General features: G+C 34.0%; 1 long non-coding RNA gene across 1 annotated transcript in view; it reads right to left on the bottom strand.

Moving 5' to 3' along the window:
- Window positions 1-25,805, bottom strand: part of LOC106666836 — a 175,680-nt gene that overhangs the window by 92,408 nt on the left and 57,467 nt on the right. The window lies entirely within an intron of this gene.

Genomic DNA, 25,805 nt, shown 5'->3' on the forward strand with positions numbered 1-25,805 from the left:
AACCACTTCGAGTATAACAGAAATGCCTTTAATTAGTTATTTCAATTTGTGATGATTATCCCTGTCGAATTACAGTTTTCTTTTGCTGATTAATTAGCTTTGTGTTTCAAAAATAAAAAATATAATAAGAAAACAGTTAAATAATTATAGATACAATATGAAAAGAATTCAAATATATATTAGTGATCACGACTTTGTTTCCTTGGCAATCAAAAATCAGTGTGATTGCCCAAGAGACAAATTTTAAACAAACAACAATACCAAAATTAATAAATAAATGAATAGGCAAATAAAAACTCAAACATACACACGCACACATTATATACAAAATAAAACTGCACATAGCTCTTTTTTTGCGCTAACTGCTAGGTTATATCGGTTCGGGATGCCCCTCGCTACTCATTCTCTCTCTCATTCTCACTCATACTCTCTCTTTCTCACTCTCTCTCTCTCTCTCTCTCTCTCTCTCTCTCTCTCTTCCTATGTCCTTACTATTTCCTTCTTTTTTCTTGCTGTATTTCTTTACAATACTATTGAAGTATAGTAATTCAGTACTGTTCAACCTGACGTATTATAGCATATATTTATCCTTACAATGTCATAAAGATTGTCTAGTACTACGATTTCGCTTCAAAAAGGAGAGTAACGTTTGTCACGGTTTTATTGCCTTCATGACAAAAAGGAGAAAAATAGACAGAATTTGCTACACGGGGCTAACAAAAGGTTAAAAGTGACTGATAGGAACAACATTAATGAACCGAGAAGTTTGTTGGTAAACGGGAATAAAATAATATTGATATGATTCATCCCCATTGTCTCTCTTTAAACATATATTAACATAAACAAAACATGGGTTACGATCAGAAACGCAAAAATATCGAGATTCAAAACTGTTGCGATATTCACGCTGAACCGGGATTGGGTCCGTCTTCTCTCGCGGATTTTTTGAACTACTCAAAAGCGTTTTGGCATCGCGCCATATACAGTGAGGAACTGTTCTCATTTCCTTTAAGTCTGTCATATTTATATGACATTATATTTGTTCTATACTTGTATACAACATTTATATGCCCTAATAGTGAAATATTTTTATCTCACATTATTTTACTTTGTGTGACATGCACATAGAGACGCAATCATCTTTCTCTTCCACTCACTCTCTCTCTCTCTTTCTCTCTCTTTTTATCTCCATTCTTTCACTCTTTCTCTCTCCCTCTCTGACTCACGCTTTTTTTCTACCTCATTCATTCTCTCTTTCCCTTATTCTCTATTGTAATTCAGTCTTTCATTTCTTCTCCCTCAATCTCTCTTATTCCAACTTTCTCTTTTCCTCTAGATCTAATTCATCTTTCTTTCTCTTTTAGGAATAAGAATTTCCCCTCTACTGTATCAAATCGAGCGGACTTCCTACATGTGTATTAATTTTATCTTAATACACATATAATAAATACTTAATAAATCTCCTATCTGCAGTTGTAAGTTTTGCTAGCTACCATAGGCAACTGCAATTGCTACGATATCTTTTACGAGCGAGATTCGAACCCACGACCTTTGGCTCCATACGCCGCTGCTCTACCACCTGAACTATCAGGCTGAGATGGGGAGTTGATGTCCGAGTGGATCGAGGTCACGATAGCTCAGGTGGTAGAGCAGCGGCGTATCNGTTCTTTTTTAGATAGCACAATTGAATTTCTCTTGACTCAATGACGCTGTCAAAAAGTACGTGTATAATATGTTTGGTTTAAAAATTCTATCTTTTTTTGGAGACAAATTGTACGGGATACCAAAGGCCCAGTTCAGTTTTTTTTAACTTTTTGCCATAACGTTAGGTGGACGAACTTCAAACTTCTCCTACATCAATTATGGCTAGTTCACTGGAAATTCCAGCAATTGTTGGAACAAGTAATTCAACCAAGAAAGTCGAACCAGATGATTCTATCATTTTAGATGCTATCAATAAAAATATTTATCAAAAGCCATTTGATAGCAAAATTGACAAGCTTAAACAAATTAAAGAAGAATATTTACATGAGAAAAACAAGCTAGTTAAGCTTAAAAGATTTGCCAGCTATTACTTTAGATCGGTGGTGCCCAAAGTGGTCCCTACGGACCCCCATGGGTCCCTGGTGTCATTCAGTGGGTCCGTGTAAAATGAAAAAATGATTTGGGGGTCTCTGAACAACGCCGTGGGGGGGCCCTCGCAAGGTTTAATATAAAATAATATAATATAAACCAGAAGTACGTTGATTATCTAAAAGTGCATGTTTAAATCGATTTTAAGCGATCTTTGATTCAGTGTTCGAATTCCTGGAACCAAAGACAATTATTTGCGACACAATTTAATTAACTCAAAAAATGACATAGTCTATATGTCTGATTTATTTGACAAATTTAAGGAAACTCATTTGAAACTACAAGGTGACCAATTAAATTTAATCAAAACTAAAAGCGTAATATCTGCGTTCGTTGCAAAACCTCTTTTTTCCAACCAAAACTTGGGAAGAGGAGAATGCTCTCAGTTTCCAAATCTTTCGAAATTGCAAATTAGAGATGAAGATTTGCTTGCTTCCTGTCAACACTTAACGGCCCTTCACACATAATTGAGCTAAAGATTTGAAGACATTCTTCACTTGGATATTCCCGACTGGGTGTTGTACCTTTTTGCGCGTGGACAAACCCAAATCCCAAACACAGATGAATCCATACTAATACAGGAGCAGCTTATTGAAATATCCACAAATGAAAAACTTAAACCAATGTTTGAACAAAAATACTAGAAATTCTGGTTACAAAAACAGATCCCAATTTTATATCCTTCATTATGAGTTATTGTACACAAGTTGTTGACTGCTTTCCCGGTTTACTATTTGGTAGAACGTGGATTCAGTGCCGTTATGAACCTCATCACAAAAGAAAGAAACCGATTAGAAATTATACACTCAAACATCTCATCACGTTCATCCAAGTCATTAATTTTTTTATTTTACTTTAAATAAAAGTAATTAATATTATAATTTATGTATAGTTATAATTTCAAAAATACTTCTTCAACAAAACTTTTTTTTATTTTTTGTTTTTATATTTATGTGGCTTTTTCACTTGGGGGTCCATGGGTCAAAAATATTTGGGAACCACTACTTCAGATGGTCATCAAGTTGTAGTCTGTGAAAATATTAAACTTAATAGATTAAATATTCAAATAATTTGTTGAAGTCGTGAGGGACGGTCAAGAATGAGGTAGTTTAGAAAATAATAAATATTAAAGTTTTTTGGCACTCTAAATACTACACACAATAATGACATATCTACACAGAAAACAAACACTTTGAGCCCTGAAGGTGATCTCAACAAAGATCGAAACTTTGGCACGATGAAGAAAATGTTTTTCTAAAACCTACGTCACACCAGACCACATCTCACTATCTCCAAATAATAATTTCTAAAATTACAATTCTTACCAAATTTGAGATAATATACACTTTTTCTACTATCAAAATCAATCTATTATATACTACTGGTAAGTTTTATGGGGAAAATATTGATGATATATAACTAACTGAAAGATTTGTGAAACATTGTTTTTTTGAAATCTAAATAAAAACATAACGGTATGTTTCGTCATAAAAAAATCAAAGTGTAAATATATGCAAAAGTTCTGTAGATTCCGATTGGTTAAAGCTCCTGTAAACACCAAATCATAAATCATTCACTGTAAAAGCAAGGTTAAACGTCTAACGGGGACGTAGTACCAATCCTTTGCTTTCCCTTAAAATATTTGAGCTGTCTTTTTTCTGTATGATTATGTTTTCCGAATTATTTCGTTTCCTGTAAAATATTACATACATAAAATTTTTTCAACCGTCTACTCTGACACAAATCAAAGTGAACAATTATAAAATACATTAAAATAGAAAATATGTTAGATCTTTATGCGTGTTTTCATATTTTTACTAACCAAATAGGTGTTATAAATTGCTGTAAAATATGCTAATTTTAAGTAATTAATCTTTATGTAAGGTATTGCTTGAGATAAAAAATCAGTGTTACGAGCAGGATTCGAACCCACGACCTTTGGTTAAATGCGCCGCTCTGCCACTTAAGCTACCGTGACTTCGGACACCGAATTCCCATCTCAACCCACCTTTCGATTTTTCCCTCGGTTTCTCACGATTAAAGTTTTATGTGTAGAGTCTAGAAATACGTTAAATTAAAACCCCTCACTAAATTTCATATCTTTATCTTTATCTATTTACACGCTTTTGTACATAAATGGATTACTATTTTTGAAATTTAATTTATATTAATCCCGTTCGTGACACTAACTTTTTTACTTCAACTAATACCTTATATAAAGATAAATTAGTTGAAAGAAGTTATTTCGTCAATCGGAGCACGAAATATACAACGGAGTTAGTAAGTAAAACGAAGTTTATCTTCTCTAAAGCTCTCCGTGGCTATTTCATTTGTAGCCGAGAATCGAATCCTCATTACACGACATTTGAAAAATGGCAAAAAGGTGGGAAAATTCGAAAAGTAGGTTGAGATGGGAAGTTGGTGTTAGAGTGGATCGAAGTCACGATAGCTCAAATGATTAGAACAGGGGCGTATTGAGCCGAAGGTCGTGGGTTCGAATCCCGCTCGTGACACTAACTTTTTCATATCAACCAATACCTTACATAAAGATCAATTAATTGAAAGAAGTTATTTGGTTAATCGGACGACGAAATATATTGTGGATTTAATTTATAATTAAACGAAAAAATCTTCATTTTTTTATTAGTTAAAAGTGCAGATTCTTGTGACATTTTCCTTATGTACGGTACAAATACACAGAGAAACTCAAGTCTGACGTCAAATGGAACATAAACCTTCATCATCTTAGCATCAGCCCCTCTCGTAATTTTTAAAATGTAAATTTTTAACGGATTCAAGGCGACGGCGCTGCGTAGGAGTCGGGATTTTTAGTGAGAAGGCCGCGGACAGGATATGAAGAATTCAATGTATCTTGTTTGAAACGGACATGTCCCCAAACGCGTCTAAAGTTCCTCCCAGAACACTGTCCTTTTTCATTTTTAACGGGCGGCTTGGTCGGGATGCGAGTACGTACATGACTCAGGGCTCAACCCACTTGTCCCCTCGCCCACTCGGCCCTCCATCCCCTGGGCTACGGCTGAAAACCGAAGTTGGCCTTAAATTAATAATAGAAAGGTGAGATGACTTTGGCCCATGATTTAGTCAGTGGATACGTGGCCGCATTCGGCCGCACAAGACATACAAACTTTGTTTCGAACCAATTTAACTCTCCGGGCATAATTTAATTTTGATCAGGAAACCTAAAGTGAAAGTCAAATTTTTTACGATGAAAAAAATTGCGAAAAACCCTCAGTAATGTCATCATACAAGTAGCACAAACTCTCAACTCATTTACGGGCGTCACTGCTTAGATAATATATAATGAAAAATTTGATACCCATTTAATAGAAAAAGCCTAGGATTACTCATAATTGACCCTTAACTTATAGATTAAATGTTTTTTTATTTAATGATGAGTGGAGCAGGTTGGTTGCACAGCGAGCGATGTTATTTGCTACACAAGAGATTCTGGGTTCGAATCGTGGCATATAATTAATAATATCTACGTGATTTATCTTATTATGTAATAGCTAATCATCTTTGATACTATGATACACAGTAGTAGTTATAAGGAAGTAAAAACTTTTTTCATACTATTTTTTCACACTTGAAAAATGATTATTTTCTATGTACAGTTAATAGGTAACCATTTCCTAAATCCGAATCACTATAAAACCAGCTTAAGAATAGACCAATTTTTCTATTATTGCTTTGGTCTCTGTACATTATAGAACTAAGCCTAAAGAAAAATATTGAACTAACACCAGTCACCATATTTTTTTAATTTAAAACGACAAACCGTTCTTAAATTGCTAAAATATTTCAACATTAATATATTTTTTATGCTGCGTAAATTGTTCAACGACTTTTCATAAGCAACTAATTAAAAACAGTAGCGGCTAGACCGAGATGGAAATGAAAAGCCAGCGACGTGGGTAACACTGCATTTTTCTGTCAAATTTTATAATGGCATTCTTGTTTATGATGACTTATAAAAACAAAAAAGTTCGTATTTAGTTCGAAAAATTATGACTGTTGTATTTGTTTTGATTTTACAACACGCTACATTGACAGGTCATTTCAGCCCCTCACGAAATTTTTAACCTAGATAACTAATTTATAATATATTATTTCTTATTTACATATTCATATCCCACATCAAGGACGATGGAGTACTCGATATTCTTCTATCACCCTTTACGAACACACGCACGCACGATTTAGTGTGAAGGCCAGAACGCTACCCTGATGAACACCAGCATGGTTAGGGAAATATTCTGAGAAGGAATTGCCGTCAATTACTCAAAAAAACTGGTCTATATAACTGTCCATTATGTGATAGTGGGTGGTGGGAAGAATGCCCTTGACATGAGCAACATGTCTGTAGGATCCCACATTCCATCAAAAGCTTGGCTACATCGAGAAAGGTCCCAGAACAGTACTACCACAATTCAAGTAAAACAGTACAATATCTACCACATGATGGCACTGTTGGATAGTTAAATTGAGGTTGCAAAAAACTAATTGATGATCGGAAATTAGATTTTAAGAATTTAGGATTGGAAGAATTTTTTAAGATTTTTTAATAGGAGCTTTTCAAAAATTATACCCGAAATTGGTAGTAGTAAATTGACAAAATTGAAGCAGTACAATGTGTTGTCTTATTTCGTTTAAGAAATATTCGTATATAAGAGTGTTTCTATGCTGTAGAAAGTAGGTTGTATGAAGAATAGCATTAACTTGATATTTAATGATTACTTTTTTGGGTAGATGTTGGAATTTTAGGAGTAGTAAATTCTAAAGCTTTCTTTGAATTGAGATGGTTTTTGGTGATACGTTCGATTTTCACCTTCCAAGTTTTCGTGTTGGGGGACGATACAATAGAGGATTGTCTTTACTCATATAAACATCAGAAATGGTTAATGTAAAGTGAGTACATCAATTCACAGGTTGAAAACGATAGTTCTACTATCAATGTTTGCAGGAAAAAAGAAATTTTTTAAATTTTTTGTGAGTACAATCATTGCTTTTAATCATTGCATATGATGGGGTTTTGAGTATGTGTTGGGTATAGTTGTGTGTTAACAACCCATTAAATAGTCTTATTAAAAGTCCATTGGGTTTTCAAATATGCAAATATGCTATATCCCTGTTGCACTTCATATTTACACTCATAAACATATATTATCATCAAACGTTTTACAGAAATAAATCTTTCTCCAAACTTTATATTAACAATAATAATAATAATAAAATAAGTGTGGAACAACAACCAAAAATTGAAACAAGTGCTCAAAAATTTGCTTCCGTAGCATAGTTTTCACATCGACTTGCTTTTTACACGCTCCCTTTATGGAACCAAGAAATGACACCCTTCAATCATGTAGGACGTGTTGAGCAACCTTTCTCCGCATGCCGAGCACACCTGCGGGCTTTATTCAAAAAATGTGCCAACACCGGCCAATCCTGTGTCCTGATTAGGTTGATCATTGTTCTGCGGATTAGATTACCTAGCGGCCGTGTCCGTTGCATTCGTTACAAAGATGATGGTTGATTCATCATAAATTTCACTGAATTCATCCTTCAATAAAATTATAATATTTTCTGTTGATTCTCAACGGCTTGGTTTTTCTAAAACTTATTATACATTTTTTTATTGCAGATTGATCTTTTAGTTAAAAATTGGGTTTTCACATAATGTACTAATATGGTAATGTTATTATGTGTTAATTGCTTAAATTAAAATAAATAACATAAATTCAATACTTTTCATTTTTATCAGGAAGGAGGTTCTTTGTTTATTATCATATTTATTTTTAATTTTAGTAAATCCAAAAACTGTTTGTATTTTCCATGATATCATTATTTTTAAGTCTCTGTCATTTTCAGTTTGGCATTGTTTTCCAATTAGTGTTCAATATTGCCAATTTTCATTCTAATTTTATTCATGTTGTAGTAATTTTCATATACACCGATAAAGTAAAAAACCTCACTTCCTTCAATTTTACAAACCAGAAGTATAACACCCTTATCAGAAATGTTTTTTTTTTTTCAATCTCGCACAGGGTAAAAAATTAGGTTCAATAATCCCGCAGTGTTGTAACGACAAACGAAAAGATTTCGGTCCAAAGCGGTGAAGAAGTCGTTGATTGGAGCCATTCTTTCGCAATAGAAAATCCATTATTAAAAGGCTGCTGGCCCCATATTTACAAAGGAAGTTTCTAATGACTGTATTGTGTTATCACGGCATGGAACGTAGGATTGATCGAATTGTAGCGCTATTGGTTTAAGAATCCTTAGGGTTAAGTCATCTGTCGCTAAAATATTTCACTCACGTAGTGGCCAACTTGAATCTAACTGGAACTTATATTTTCTCCCTTCAGAGGACTTTGTACGATCCCCTTTCTAAACGTAGCAGGGCAACCGACCCTTCAGACCATTTCTGTATATGACGCCTCTTTGTTATTTTCAAGCCAACGTGCACGCTGTTATCAGAACCCCTTTGCTTTGTCAAAACCTAATTAGCCGTTACACTAAGTGCGTACTTCATTAATTTCTTCGTGTTTCCGTCGTACGTTTCCCACCTGCATTTGACATATGATATTAAACGACCTTTGGTCAACAAAACGAAATGCTTTTCTTACCTCGCCCAAATCAAAACTGTCCATTTGAACAGAAATTAAATTTGTTTCCTTGCCTTTTGGGGGATACAGATAACTGTCAAAATCTGTATGAGATAAACGGATAATTCTAGACCTTGGTTACTCTCTGTGTTACAATACTGAAAAAAATATTTTCAGGCTTTGCGTGTATACAACGTAGGTTACCTTTTTTCCGGGTCAATCACTACAGAATGTACAATAACAACGAAAACTCATTAAATATTTTCACTAATTTCGTGGTCCGCTTGACCAATTAATACATTAAAATTAATTAAGGTTTTTGTTGGGTTAAAAAGTCAATGGCACGAGCGGGATTCGATCCCGCGATCTTCGGCTAGATATGCCGTTGCTCTACCACTTGAGCTATCGTGACCTCGATCCACTCGGACACCAACTTCCCATCTCAACCCCACCTTTTGAATTTTCCCTCCTTTTTGCCATTTTTCAAATGTCGCGTAATCGGATTCGTATCCCGCTCGTGCCATTGACTTTTTTATCTCAACTAAAAACCTTAATTAATTTTAATATATTAATTGGTCAAGCGGACCACGAAATTAGTGAATTTAATGAATTAAAATGAAGTATACTTCACTAAAGCTCTCCGTGGCCATTTCATTTGTCGCCGAGAATCCAATCCGATTACACAACATTTGAAAAATGGCAAAAAAGAGGGAAAACTCAAAAGGTGGGGTTGAGATAGGAAGTTGGTATCCGAGTGGATCGAGGTGACGATAGCTCAAGTGGTAGAGCAACGGCATATCTAGCCGATGATCGTGAGTTCGAATCCCGCTCGTGCCATTGACTTTTTTATCTCAACTAAAAACCTTAATTAATTTTAAAATATTAAATATTTTGTTCACATTTGAGTGGTTTGTTTTTATTAGCTATCTAGTGAAAAAGTCGATTCATTGAAAATTATTGAGCGAGTTTTTTATTTGGAGACTATCGTGCGAGTGGATGTAATTTCATACTGAGCTCATCAACATTTTCTAGGTGGGTCTATTTTTTGACAACAATAATCGAATAATCACATCAGGTCAAAAAATGTTTAAACATTTAACAACACATTTTTTATTTATTAAATGCCGTCGTGTCTACCATATTAATAATTCCTGAGTTCGTATTTTGATAATTATTTCTTTATTGGTAGGGAGATGTTCCAAAACATACACCCCCAATGAGATTCGTACCCACGACCGCGGCATCGATGAGCTGTAACCCCTAACAAATTGCATTAGATCTATTTAAAAAAATATAATTTTATTAGTCATAGTGTCTGCAAAGAACTTCAAATGTTGTTCCATCCATTAATATTATCCAAAAAGCTATTAAAATTTATATCGAACAAACAATTGTTGTTTATTGTTTTGCAATTCGTCTTAACTATTTATGTGACGAATACCCAAAAAACAACGTTGCTAATAAATTACAAACTTTTATTTAAATTAAAATATATTAATATTAAAATATACATAAAGTATTTGTATCAAAACGTGTATATATTTTGTTAATTTTAAAACCATAAAATTGTATAGGTAAACATAAGTGGTTGCAAAATTTTTTGGAATATTGAACAAATTACTTTTTTGCCGATAGTTATCCAGCTCTTTTCTAAGATAAGGGTTGATAAAAAAAATATATAAAAAATCCCTGCCACTTAGGATAGGACGGATGAACGCCTTGAACCTTATTCCTTTCAATCCTTTTATGGTCAATCCGGGCGTAAATCTAGGATGCCACTTCTTTTAAAACCACTTTCTAAAATCCAAGGTTAAACTATGACGAGATTAAAGCAATTTTTTTAAATACTATCCAAGATGTGAATATAATGAAGTTCCATAGATATAAGTTGTGTATTAATTTAACTTTCCTAACATTAAAATCTTTAAAATTCATGTTGATTTTTTTAATGCCTAGACACCTTATAAGCTTGACGTATTGAAGTTCAATGTTTCTCGCAATAATTAAAAATCTTTTAAACAGAAACATAGTTTGACACAAAATTGGTTACCATGTGGTAAGGGCGACCTACTCGGATTTTTCACCCTAAATATTCTGGGTTCGAATCTCGGCATAACTCTCGGCTTTTTAACTGATAATAATATAAAAAAAGGTATTGTGAAGTACTTAACCTCAGCTTCCAAGACACCCAAATGGTAGTTTGACGTTAAACAATAATATATATNAATTCCTATCACAATTTTACATTTGTTGTTTCTTAATACATTATGATTATGCGAGTTATCACAAACTGTCACGTAATATGTGTGTGTGTGTGTGTAACATTATTTATATTTTATTTATATTGTTAATATTATTTACTTTATTTCTTTTTACACTTATTACTTACACTCATAATAAGAAATTACACGATATAAGAGATATCTCGTGTAATCAAAAATTAAATCAAAATTTGGTCGTGTAATATTTCATACACAAAATATCTCATATTCTAACTGGCAACGCTTAACTTAAAATGAAAACTTAATGTTGGTAAAAACTCTCAAAACTGTTTATGAAGTTTATAAGAAAATTAAAATATGCTTAGTGGACGGTACCGTTTTTTGGTATTAATTTATATTTTATGTGTCTTACCATATATTTCAAAAATGTAAATAGTTGTTCATAATTTTTAATATTTTACATCACTTATTAATGGTTCAAAGTCATAAAGAATTTAATAAATTTGTCAAAAGTTCGCCTTAGTAACTGGGAGTTTTTTCTAATTGGCCTCGTTGTTTTTAATATATAATTATAATATTTATGACCCATTAATTATATCTCTGATAAATAATGAGATTAGGTTTTGATTTCGTAATTAAACGTGTCACATATTAAAGCGGAATGCTTTGAATTAATTTTTTAATATATTTTATTTATAAACTATTTAGATGTTACGATTTTCTCTTCCTCTTAATTATTTGTGTAGACACATTTTTTTCAATGTTTGTAAGAATCACTAATCGGCTCTCCCCTGTGGATACAATTATAAGGAATCGGTTCGAGAAAACTCCCCAAAATCAATGATAGCGGCAAAGCCGATCAAGGTCGCTCGGGCTGTTTACTTAGAGAGAAAGGAGAGCGAAACTGACCGGAAGGATGAGCACACATCTTTTGTAAATATAAAGGGGTTTTCAAGGGGGTTGGGCGTTTAAAAGTGATTTCGTCTGTCTTGCTCATTAATTGTGTACAAGCTCGTTTTTCTGGAAGAAAAGGCCCGATCCGAGACCGGGGTTTACGACCGTGCGGATAACCCATTTCTATGGTTTAATGGATGTGGGTCACTAGTGACGCCATTACACATTGGCTTATCATTAATATGACGAGTATTAATTAACTTTATTTCAAAATTTTACAAGATAAAACGTTCAAATCCGGATGTTCGTTGAAAAAGAGTCAAATGCAGAATTATCAGTATTACAACAGAAATCCACTGGAGGTTTTGCTCAGCTGATTTTCAGTTTGTGCACATTCTAATTGAAAACTTGTCTCCATTGAACCATTGGTTACGAAAATTCACAGAAAGAAAAATTTATGATACATAAAATAAATTTCATGAAATAATAAAACCTATCATAAGAGGGCGTTATGCAACAGTTCCGCAAAGCAGTTAAGTAGTGCGGGTATACATAACTCTCGCCCCGTTTAAAAGGTTAAAATCAGTTAGTTCATACTCAACTAATGAAAAGTAATTTTAAAATGTATGCCGTCAAGTAAAAACAAATAATAAACTTCTGACTGTGTTTGGAAAAATTTAAATGACATTTCTATCATACACTGCTGAATTATTCTTGGTGCAAAGCCAAAACGCATTTAAATTCGCGGATGTAGATGAGCCCAGTGCCAACTGCAATAGTGGAATAATTCTTGTGTAAACTCTTTTAAATGAAATATAATTTAAATTTAAAAAATGCATTTTTTCGTAAAGAAAATATTGAATAAAAACTTTACGGTAATAAAACATTGAGATTTTAATATTTATCAAAAGGTATATTACAGATATTATAATAACCTGGAAAAGTACCAGGAATTTATTTATTTCTCCTCTTCAATCCGGGAATTTCATTCTTCCAATGTAATTCTCCAGATTCTTGTTTAGATTCGGGCTTCAAAGGGCAAGTTTAAGCACTCCTACTTGTTTGATTTCAAGAACTAGTATCTACTGACTTTTGTTGCCCGTCTGGCACGGAAGGCTTCTCAAAAAGAATGACAAAACAAAAAGTGCTTTCTTACTTTAGTCATTCAAATTTCATATTTTTTTCTCCTTTCTTCATTTATATTCACCTCCCTGCCGCTTTTCCCCTCTCTGAATTTTAATTCCTTTTCGAAAAATTACAATCTTTATGCTTATAATTTCAAATTTGGCGGAATTCATGTAATTTGCAAATAAGGAAAAAATGTTGTAGAAGGAAGCAGATTGAGAAGTTATATTATGTGATTTGTTCGAAAACAAATAAACGTTTCCAAAAAAATTATGACAGTTCTATTAACAAAATGTATTAGAAACAAAATATATTTAAGAAAGCGGTATAATTTTTTTTCTGGACAATAAAACAATATATGAGTAAAATAAAAATAAATTTGATGTGTATTTACTAATTTTGAAAATAATCAAATTTGTCAAAAAAAATGCCTGATAAGATAGATACAAGCAGTGGTTACAGCTAATGGTGTACGATTGAAACGCAACACCCCCCACAAGTTTGACTGGCATTCTTGATTGGCTGGCCGAGGTTTTGACGGATGGATAATAAATAATGATTTGATAGATGATAGGTAGAGATTAGCCGGTGTATCCCGGCGGACGGGGCTATAATGGGCCTGGGCCATTCAGTCCGTGTCCAGCAAGCCCTGGTATATGGCCACTGTCACACATTAATGTCTACAGATTTATGGTAGGTATTAAGTTCCCTTTCCTCCCCCGCGTTCAAAGCCGGCTCCACCCTTATATCTCTCCCTTTCAAATAAGCCTAATTCCTTCTCATAATAACCCACGACAGGATAATATCAATAAACTTGTACACAGTTTCGTTCAATTCGAGTTATTAAACAAAAAGTTAATCTGTATGTTTTTTTTTATTGTATGAATAATAAAAAAAATCAGTGTTATGTTATCTTAATACGGAAAATATGTAAAACTTACGTATTAAATTGGTAAATATAGTTTTTCATTTTTCCAAATTCTTCCATTAGCTACCCATAATGTCCGATGGTAGAATAATATCATTATTCTTGTAATTGTGAAGTTGAATTTTTTCTCACAATTTAATTTTAATTTTAGTGTGTACACTAACATCATTAGCAATTACTCTGTTTAAAAAACTTTTAGTAAACAACAAACCTTCTTATTAACGAAGAAAACTCACAAGTTGATATGGATAGAATACTAAAAAATCTTTCATCAGTATTTTTATAGGATAATTCCGCAGTAGCTTATACAAAAAAATAGAAAAAATTCACAAAATTGAAGAATATTTGAACAAAACACAACCTCTATGAGGATCTAAAAGAAAGAAAGGCCTACTTTTGGTTGTAACAAAAAGAACTGATGATTTTTTGAAGACAAGCTTTTTGAAGGCAGCGTCGGTGTTTGAAATGAACCAACTCATACCAGTAGTTCTACTTATCGTGGATATTTGTTTAATGGTTTTATGGCCTATCATATTTGTCATAAAAGTTGTTGTAATAGAAATAAAAAGGTCGATTCATTTTTGTAAATGTTGGTTCAACTTAAAGGCAGAAAAATCATAGAAAAAAGTCAGTTGTATTTACTGTTTCATTTATTGTATTCCATCTTATATGACAAATTCAGGCTTATCATTTTCGTGTTAAGCTAACAGACAAGACGAATAAATAATCCAAGTTTAAATCCTTAGCTCTCTTTGTTAAAATTTGGGGCATTTTTAGGGTGGGCGGACGGCTATCCAATGGCCGCTTACCTATGTTGTAAAGCACCCAACCTTTACCAAGATAGACACCTTGTTACCATTTAAAAGAGGAAAAAATATTGAAAATTTTAATTTTTTTTAAATTTTCAATTCGTCAATACCATTTTTTAATGATACGCTTTACTGTAAATATGGAAAGTGAAACAAAATTTGGTATTTGTAACCTAATTATTCGTCTTCTCATCGTCGGGTGAAAACAGCGTAATTTAACGTATATATTTTAAAAAAGGCTAAATTTTCATGAAGAAGGACCGAAATTAACAACTGAAATATTTCATCGTAATATTTTCATCTCAACCAAGACTTTACATAAAAATAATAATTAAAATTAAAATGGTCAATTAGACCACTAAACATATTGAATTTAATAAGTAAAATGAAGTATAACTTCACTAACAGCTCCCCTTGGCCACTTCCTAAGTCGCTGAGAATCGAATCCTGATTTCACGACATTTGAAAAATGACAAAAAGGAGGGAAAATTTGAAAGGTTGTTGGCTGAGATGGGGAGTTGGGGTCCGAGTGGATCGAAGTCACGGTAGCTCAAGTAGTTAGAGGAGTGGCGTATTGAGACGAAGGTCGTGGGTTCGAATCCCGCTCGTGACACTGACTTTTTCATCGCAGCCAAGCACTTACATAAAAATAATAATTAATTGAAATAATTAAAATGGTCAATTAGATTACTAAACAAAAATGGATTAATATATAATATGAAATTTTTATGTCGAAGAAGCCAATTTTTTCAAATTAAGGGGTCCAGACGCTCACGCCTTCTGGTTGCGTTGGTAGGAGTCGGGCAAGAGAGAGGACTACGCGTATGGGATACGTCAGATCGTCGTTATCCAAAAACTGGAAGTAGAGCTATTGGAGCGAGAGTGTAGTGAACACTCGGAACCCGACTACGTTTGGACTTTCCCCTATCATATCAAATCGAGCGGCGTCATCGGTTGTACCCAATGACCCTACTAGCTGAGTAAATGGAATACCAAGATCATTTGGAGGAGGAATGGTAAAAAGAGCCATGGCAAATTTTTTTGGAAGGAGAATCCTTACATGATAGAGTTATTGCGGGCTGTCATGCAGCAACCAAATAAGAAAAGGGTGGTTTTCCCATAATTGAACCCGGACGCCGAGTGTGATCTAAGAGCATGGTACTACACATGTACATGCAAGGCATTAAAAAAATGCAATATTTACGACACAATTATTTGAGTAGTAAAAGATGAATTATCATACTATCATTATTTATTGTTAGTCGAATAATGATTTAAATTCTGGAATAACGTTTATTTTTTATTTACGTCATGGCAATAGTCGAGTTGGATAAAAATTGTAAACGATTCATTTAAACGGATTACAATATGTTTGGTAAGCAAAGGAAACTTACTGAATGTACTAAATCCAACCTTCAAAGGGATTTTTACCCTTTTAACATGGCTACCCTACCAACAAATCCGGAGTTATGAATGCTCAGACTAATTTACAGCACAGGGGGAAGGTAAAAACATGAAAGGCTTCAACGTATTTTAGGAATTTATTGTACAAGAAATAATTTCTGGAATAATGCCAATCAATGTCTTTGAAACTTTTTAATTGGTTATTAACGTAAATAGGTAGGCAGAAAAAGTATGTTGGTATTTACATTTTTAACACGGTTACGCAAAAGCTATGTCAATCATGTTCAATCATGAAAAAGTGGGTGTGGAAGTACTTTAGAACTTCCAGTGATGAGTCAAGCTCGTTTTAACCATTAAGAAGTGGGAAACTAAAAACAGCTTTCAAGATTTGATTTTTTTCAACGTTGAATGATTTCCCTGTATGAGATAAGTCCAACGGACAAGATAATTATTTTTAGTAGTTCTTTTCAAATGTTCAATCCAATCATATTGTTCCAGAGCAAGAGAGCTAAAGGGCGAGAGGGTGAGAGAGAAAAAGCGATAAAACGAAAGAAGAAAAAATGATAGCAAGAGCCACATGAGTCTACGACGTTTAACACAATATTATTGTAATCAAAGTTTTAATGGGAGTCGAGGCCCTTTTTGATTCCTTCGGAATTAGGTTAGGGCGTAAACGAGAGGAGTGAAAAGGAGGCGCACATAAAAATAACCGACAGCGGCCCCCTCGCTTCAACTTTGTCAAACTTATCTCAGAATGCTGCCTCTAGAGAGGTAGAGGTTTTCGGTCTATTCTTCTGCAAGAACTCTGAAAAATTATGAATTCCATCCGGTGTTTTTACAATCACGCAAGGAACACCCCTCTCTTAAGAGGTGAAATCTTAAAATTAAACCTCATAAATAGGAGAATGAGGATTAATTAATGGCCTTTGTAACAATGAGAAATGTTTCAATATTAATATTTCAAACTTATGTTTTCTTCTCACAACACCGCGGAGCCTACCATGAGATATTGCACATATTTTAACTTTCCTATTTCAATTTTAACGTCTATACTTTGATTTCGTCTGCCTAAATTGTTTGCGGCGAAATGCTAGAATCGTCTTAGACTTCTGTCCGTTAAATTGGTCATGATTGTAAAGACACTCAAAAATTGAGCAATTTTAGAAATTTTGCTTTAGTAATAGTAGTAAATTAGGGAAAGCTTAGCCCACTTAATGCTATATTTATTAATTTTTATGTATTATATATTTTATTAATTATCCATTAGTTTGGCGTAAACCGTAATACTTGAGTCCCAAAAGCTGTACATGATGAAAACCCAAAAAGTAAGTTGAGTTTTATATTTAGTTCTTCCTGTATTTTTCACGCTTGTTGGTAGATTCCAATGTTACAATGTTACCACCTCTTATTTTATCCGTAAAATTTATCACCTCCCTTCGTTCACCCCTAACTGCATGATCTACTTCGAAACCTCAGTTGAACTTTTGTTTCAATTTACATTAAATTTACATACCCCCTATGTCTGCAAGGTCCTAAACCTTTCTAACTACCGCCTTCCCAAGAATACTGCGCTGAAAATCGTAAGATCCAAAACATCATGGTTCTCTTCCTGGAATACCTTGGCTCGACAATTTCAGATGAATGACAATTTTTCCCTGGACAATTTTAAAGAGAGGCCACTTTTACACTCAAAATTGATCAAACATATCCGCACCTCTCACACAATGAAATATCTCCTTCATGCTCAAATTCCTCTAGGTTTTTGCTGTATGAAGATCTTAATATCAATCAACCTTACCTGATCATGCGCAAATTTCTAAAATTCCATCCACTCACTGATTTTTCAAAGTTAGGTGCGAGTTACTTTACCTTAATTATAATCCCACAAGAGTCAATAGTGATGTGCTCTCTCTGCAACAGGCAAGCTCGAGAAGATTGTTTTCGCTTTTTAGCAGAATGCCCAGTTGTTGCTGAATTCCGAGCACGGCATGTAGGCTTGCCCACGTTGACAAGAGAGCGCCTAATCTATTTATTTATTTATTTTATTTTTTTTTAACGAGGGTTCGCAACAGCAGAGGTTATATCAACCCTCGGGGTGCCTGTGTTTTTGAAAAAAAGCCCATTTGTAATTATGTCGGGTTCGAATGCAGGGCCGCTGGATTGGAACTCGGGACCTTTACCTTACAGTGATGAGTGCCATGTCAACGCCTAAACCGTTGCGGCAACCGACGCCCCCTAATCTCTTTATTAAATAACCCCGAGTCCTTCAATTTAGTAACGTTTGCGATGGAAGCCTGGAACTACAGGAAAATACTAGTTTTTTTTATTTCAATTATTAAATATTTATTGTATGTATCAAAGGACACCCTGGATATTTATTTGTATGTAAATATACATAGATATGACGTTATTTTAGTTTATTTATATATTACAATTAATAAAGGTTTTTAGTTGAGATAAAAAAGTCAATGGCACGAGCGGGATTCGAACCCACGATCTTCGGCTAGATACGCCGCTGCTCTACCACTTGAGCTATCGTGATTTTACTATACTTTTTTTATTTCAACTAAAAACCTTAATTAATTGTAACATATTAATTGGTCATGCGGACCACAAAATTAGTGAATTTATTTATATAGTTTTTTTCTCTTTTTTTTTATTCCTTGAGAAGAAATGTGTTGTTTGTTTATTAAAAATATGTACTTTTTAGTTATATCCTTTTTTCTCTTTTGTTTATCTAATAAAGCACTTTTTGCATTCATTTATTCATTTCTTTCAAACATTACTGCACCTCTTGCAGATTGTCAAAATTTATTATTTCCTATACCAAATTCACATTGATTTAAAGATTTTTAATTATCCCCACAGTTTTATTGCTTAGCATTAGAATATGAGCGAGCAGGGAGCGGCATATGTGCCTGTAGGTTAGCCGATTCGAGTTGGCGTAGTTTTTCATTTAAATTATCGCGCTCACCTTTGAACCCATTCACTAATTTCTCAAAATCAGAGGAAGTCAATTTGGCTTTGTTTCTTAATTCAGAACTTATATTTCTTTTATATGCACGATATATGACATAACTTGCTTCACATTTTTCACGAGATCGTCACTCGGCGGTGTCATGGTGCTCGTATTTTCTTTGTCGCAATTGTTTAAAAATGTATTTTAAACTGTTTGAAAAGTAAAAGTTGGTTTCTGTTGACGTGGCGAAGAATAAATAGGGATCGGTTTGCGTGGTTTGACTCCTTAAGTTTGCGAAACGCGGCGGAGCCCTTCACCGCTGTCGGCCGAAGCTTCGCCCGAGTTCTAACAAATTATAAAGTCAATACACTAAGCTCCCTGTCCCGCTTACTCTCCGCTCTTCTAAATATATTTTAATTTGCATACCAAAGCAGTTTGGAGCCGTTTGAAAGAGGAGATCCAAGAGGGGCGGAGGGTAAGAAGACTTCAAAAGGACTGCCTTGGGAAAATATGGATATGAGCCTTTTAATCACATCATCTCCCACCCTTTTTTTCACTGGGGGATTCGAGTTTTGAGTGAGATGTTGAATACGGAAATACTAATTAAATCGGTAACTCAACTTGAATGCTACTTAGGGGGTTGCTATAAGCATTTAAAATGTAAACAGAACATAAATTGAACTCAAGTTTGAGATTGCTTTTCCAAAGAGGTTAACCCGATTAAAACAGAAAGATTATTTTTAAAATTGACTACGATTATAATTATGGCGGAAAACATAACATGACAGAAAAGTTTTACAAATTAAACAACAGTTTAAAATTTAAACAACGTTACAAACTTTCGGATAATAGTTCAACCATTCAATTGCAATTTAACTGCAAATAAACACTGTGTAACAAATTTAATAAAATCACATGATAATAGCAAAAACCAAAATTATTTATCCGGCGAGTTTTCTTTCAGGGCTTTTATTTTCCATTAAAATTGTGGGACGAAGAAACCTTTTATGACGTATTTAGCCCCATCACACGTGGTTATAAGATTTAAAAAATTACAGCTAATACATAAACACCTAATCTAAGTTAGGTGGTACTGAAGGGATTCAATATTCAACTCAATCCCATTCTCAGGCACGCTAATAAATACATATACACAAAAATGTTTCATAAAATTGTCGAGTCACCGTGGTATTTGACATTACGCCGGGACTCGCTCCCAATCTTTCTATACACATATATTATTCTTTAATTTTTATTTTCCGTGACGTACTCTAAATATGGCCTCACACATTGTCATTGTGGTCAGGCTGTTTTGCCTTTCTACCCAAAATAATAATTTATATATTTTTTCATTAGTCTCACAGGGATCTCCGGGTTGTTTTCTTATTGCTTTTTATGTCGACATAGCCTAGAATCCAAGCAATAATAATAATTAAAATTGTTTGTATTTCTTTATTAGTGTTTAGTTTGTCCATATGGAAAACTTGACGGAAGGATAAGGCTAAAATCTTTACTTTCCAGGTAAAGAAGAATTGGTTGAAGCAGTTCGCTAATTATTTGTCTGAATTATACAGATACATTTCTCTTCTGAGTACATTATTTTATTTGCTGCTTTATATCGTTTTCACAAAAGTTATCTTAAGATTATGGTAAGACATTGGCCAAAACAATAGTTCTTTTTTCATCAAATTATCATTATTCGAAATGCACTAATACAAATAAAGTAAACATTTTTGACCATTATATCTTGAACTGTTTCAAACGTGAAAAATTAAGGTATAATTGCTGAGCCAATTTACTGTATAAAAATGTCAATTCGTTCTCAATGGATTTTTTTCTCAATCGTACGAATGTAAAGAAACAAGAACACTCAAGTAAGATGTACCTTTAAAAAGTGAGGTTGGAGGTGATTTTGGACTCAAGGGAATCAAAAGCCTATTGACACAAACTCAATAACATCAAACGCTAACCGCTAAAAAGGATTTACCTGAAATGAGTCTGAGGGGCTGACTTTCCTGTTGTTTCTCCCCCAAATCCAATAAACAAACAAAACAGACGAAATCAAAATCAACCGGATCGGAAGGGGTACAGGAAGAACGACGTATTCCTTTAGAAGAAAAGAAGGAAGGAAGCAATATTTGTATATAATCTATTTAAGAGGCACCAGAGAAAGAAGGTGGAAATCAATATGTCGCCGACAATATCCCATCGGCGGCCCTTCAAGAATACACGTGCATCAAGGGCGGAATGTTTGAACAAGGAAGAAGCATACATTCATGTATGCCTTGTCGCCAAATGGAGCCTGAATTAAACATGGGGCCGAGGCGCGGCATAAATATGTCCATGTATAAACTGAGGACAGCAAACTTCACACGTGGTCGATCTTGTATCATGACCGGCCTGGAATTTACATAACTACCCTACGCGGAAACCCATTCACAATAGTTTAGTCGGTGTATAAAACGGCCAACGTATCCCAAATGCTTTCGGTTTAGCTATCTTGAAACGAATTTCCATCCGAGGTGTATATTCATCTCTATTACTTGTTTACCATGTACGCCAAAGTCTGTATCGATTGAAGAAATCTCGGCAGAAGTTTTAAAAAGACAAATTTCTTTGTCACATGTTAACGAAAACCCCAAGCAATGGAACCAAGCATGGATCAGTAGGTTCGAATATTTTCAATGCTCACATGAGCTAATATCGTATAGGTGAGGGCTGTTGGTCGGTTACTACTAACACATCATTGAGAATGGGAAAATTCCAAAACGTGTTTGACAGACCAACGCAACGAGGATAGGTAGTCCAATATGATTAGTAAATTACATATTTATCACCATACAGAGAAATCTGACAATATCAGATTCTCTTCTAGGGCTTTTTCTGCTACAGCTTGACGGTAAATTTAGTCGAAGTATTGTTAAGAGCATTTACCTAAAGTCATAAAATAATTTAATTAAATCTCCTACTTTTTAGTTGAGTACAGTGACGATGATGTCCTCTGCTTGTTTCTGCGCAACTGTGTCGCTGAGTTGCTCAAAGGATTGACGCTAAGAGCATACAGCTATTAATTAGCACCTCGGTAATGAACCGGAATGAACCAGTAATGGAATCAGTGTGATTGGGGCCCACTACTCCACCCTTTCACCCAGTCCCAATTCTGTTATTAAAATTGGTAAAGAGAAGCATTTCTCAAATATTGTAATAAGATGGGGAAAGGGAGCGTCAATTTATTATATCTGCAAGTTTTAGAAAGAGCAGCCCTTTTGTCCTTCTCGACACTTTGTAGTATGCCTTTCAAATATCGCCAGACCGTGCGCACTGTTTTCAGCAGGCTGGTAATGAAGACCTAAACCGGGTTAAAGCAAATATTGTGCTTTGTTAATTCGGCCATTGTCTTAAAAAGGCAAATTTAGGAAATGAAATTGTTCTTAATAATAGTTTCACTCGTTTGTCGCAGCTTCCATGTTTATATTACGCAAAATACTACTTTCTCCAGAACAGCCGCTCCATCTTATGTGTGTAAGTCTTCTTAAAACATTTTAACCATGTAAATCAGTTGCCTAAAGAAAGTAATTAGTTTTTGAAAAAATATTGATCAAATATTTGAAAAAACAGCGCAGTTTCGTTTCCCTTCTTTATCACGCAGTTACTCATTTTATTTTATTCTTTATTTCATTTTCTCTCTCACTCCATCAACAAGTCTCAGTTTCTTTTAACATTTCTTTATAAATTTATACATTCGACTGTTTTTTCTTCTTTTATTTCTCTCTCAATCTCTCTCTCTCTCTCTCTCTCTCTCTCTCTCTCTCTCTCTCTCTAACACACACTCTATCTATCAACACGTCTCAGTTTCTTTTACCATTTCTTTATAATTTCAAAAATTCGACTGTTTTTTTGTCTTTCTTTCTCTCTCTCTATCTCTCCCTCTCTCTCTCTCTCCTTTGCGGTCTATCTCTTCTCATTTTCTCTCTCTCACTTTCTCTATCTTTCTCTCTCTCTCTTTCTCTCCCTCTCCCCGCAATCTTTCGATCTTTATATTCTACTATCACGTTCTATCCTTCTACCTTCTATCACTAACTTCCGATTTCTCTCGTTTAGTGCATGACAGTTGTGATACTTAAATACTACTTCCTAGAATTATACATGATAAATTTATGAAAGACTAGTGTTTAAAAATAATTTAAATATAAATAAAAATATTTGGATAAAATATTATTGTCTGTTTTAAAATGTTTAAAATGTGGCATTATTAGAACGATTTTTGTAAAAAATGTTTTATTAATATTATGTGAACTATATTCTTAACATGCACAGAATCAGGAATTGTTAATGTTTACATGAAAGCTTTGCTATTTACCAATGACATACTAAGTGCAAATTATATTTTGTAATTTTTTATTTTTCTTAGAAAGAAGATGAAGAAAAAGAAGAATTTTTGAAAAAAAATTTTTTCAATTCTTCTGCTTAGTACAAAATACGGTGACAAGGTTGAGAAAAAATCGTTTCGCTTCTAATATTGATCGAATATTATATTCTAAACAGAAAATAATAGTCTTATCCTGTTTTTTTTTTTTTTTTTTTTTTCGTTATGAACTATGCATATTAGCCATGTGACAAATTCGTATATGTGTGTTCAAATTTGGGGGGTTATTGGGAAAATAGGGGCCAGGGGCAACGGTGGGAATCGAACCCACGACCGCGGCGTGAGAGTCTCTCATGCTAACCACTCGGCTACCGCGGTCCCCCTAGTCTTATCCTGTTGATCAACCCAATTTTATATTATTGTAAAGGAAACAGCTTGTTAAATGTTTACTGAAGGGAGCACCGGTGGCCGCAACGAGTTAAGCGTTGACACGGCGCTCATCACTGTAAGGTAAAAGTCCCGGGTTCGAATCCAGCCTCCCTCATTCGAATCCGACATACTTACAAATGCGCTGTTTTTCAAATACACCGGCACTCCGAGGCTTGATGAAACCTCTGCTGTTGCAAAACCTCGTTAAAAAAAGTTTACTGTTATACTGACACCGACCAAATTCTGCCTTTTGACCTAGGCAAAGGGAGAAGTATTTATTCAACATTAATCATGTAATTTTTTGAAACACGACCTTCTCAATTTTCCCTGTTTTTCGAGAACCGAAACTTGCCCTCTTTTTGTGAAACGAATTATGCAAAATTCAACCTTTTGGACAGATATTCTAAGTAATGATTATACAAATATAATCTTTTATGTAAATATAGAATTAATTTGTTCAAATAGTATTAACATTTTTTGCTTAATTATATTTACTACGCTAGCTGAATTACTAGATTAAGTCCTTCGGATTTAATTTCTTTAACTTTCATTAAAGCAATGTTCTGTCGTGGAATATTTCAAAAATATATAAATTGTTCAATTTTAATGTTGTCGATTTGACATGACGACGTTCCCCTAGACATTTTAATCGGTTTGATCTCGTTGGTTTTTCGTGATACTGTTTTCCCTCATCCGGGTGAACGCACTTTTTAATAGCCTTGTCATGCAATCCGAGCATTCATCAACTTTATCTTTGAAACGAGCTCATTTTTTATAAGGGCGTGCAAAGCCCTCCCTCCTCTTCTTTATATGTTTATTAAAGTATTATTCATTTGAGTTTGGGTGATAAGATCTTCTTCAGAGGTCATACGGAGCGTAAACAACTTTTTGGGCTGTGAAGAGCTTTCGGTTGTTTATGCACCATCAACATGGCCTGTTTATTGAAAAAAAAGACCAAATGAACACAAATACAGAGTAAGTTAATATTTAGTTGTTAGTGTTACTTGACCTATTGAGATGAAAAGAATGTTTGTACAAAAACCGAGCGAAATCGAAAAGGGAGACAAATGTCAGCGACGCCATCAAGGCTATCACCCTGAAGCTGCGGAAACATGCTTCCTGTACGCTTAATTTTACGAATTATTCACTGGAGGATTAGGTTTTCCAGTGTTAATTGAGAATCTGTGATTCTGTACATTGTAGTTGTATTAATATAATATTAAAAATAAACGGCCCACCGTTAATTGAAAGAATAGAGCAACTGTCGTGTAAAATTTTATTCAAGATATTAAATCTGAAAATACTGTTATATCAATTAGAAATTCTGTTTGTGGATGTTCTTAAATATTCAAACGTTTCATTCATTTCTTTTCATCTCAATGGGTCAAGTAACTATATCAACATAATATTAAGTTACTCTGTATTTGGATTAATTTGGGTTTTTAATAAACAGGCCCTGATTATGGTAAAATAAACAACCGTAAGCTTGTTACAGCCCAAAAAGTTGTTTGTGCTCCATATGACTTTTGAAGAAAGTCTGATCACCTAAACGTAACTTGCTGCAGACCGATAAACGTCCAACTCAACATATTCAGCATAACAGATTCATATGAAGTTGATGAACATGGCTCGGAAAAATCAAATTACAACAATCCTTCATTATTTATTGTAAAATACACAAAAACCAGTATTGCCGGCAGATTGCGACAAGGCTGGTTCGATCTTGAAATTCACCTTGTATAATTCGGCAATCTGGATTCATGGTGATTCTTTATTTTTAAAGTGTACGAAGTAAATTTCCATTCCGGTTTCTTCAAATGTCCAGAAGCGGAATAAAAAGTGGCCGAGAAAGGCCCGGACTTAAAGCCAGTTATTGAAGTCAATTAATTTCTCTTACCACTTAGTTCCTTCTG

The sequence above is a fragment of the Cimex lectularius genome, unplaced genomic scaffold, assembly GCF_000648675.2.
Source record: "Cimex lectularius strain Harlan isolate CLEC.00 unplaced genomic scaffold, Clec_2.1 scaffold2, whole genome shotgun sequence".
NCBI classification, from domain to species: Eukaryota; Metazoa; Arthropoda; class Insecta; order Hemiptera; family Cimicidae; genus Cimex; species Cimex lectularius.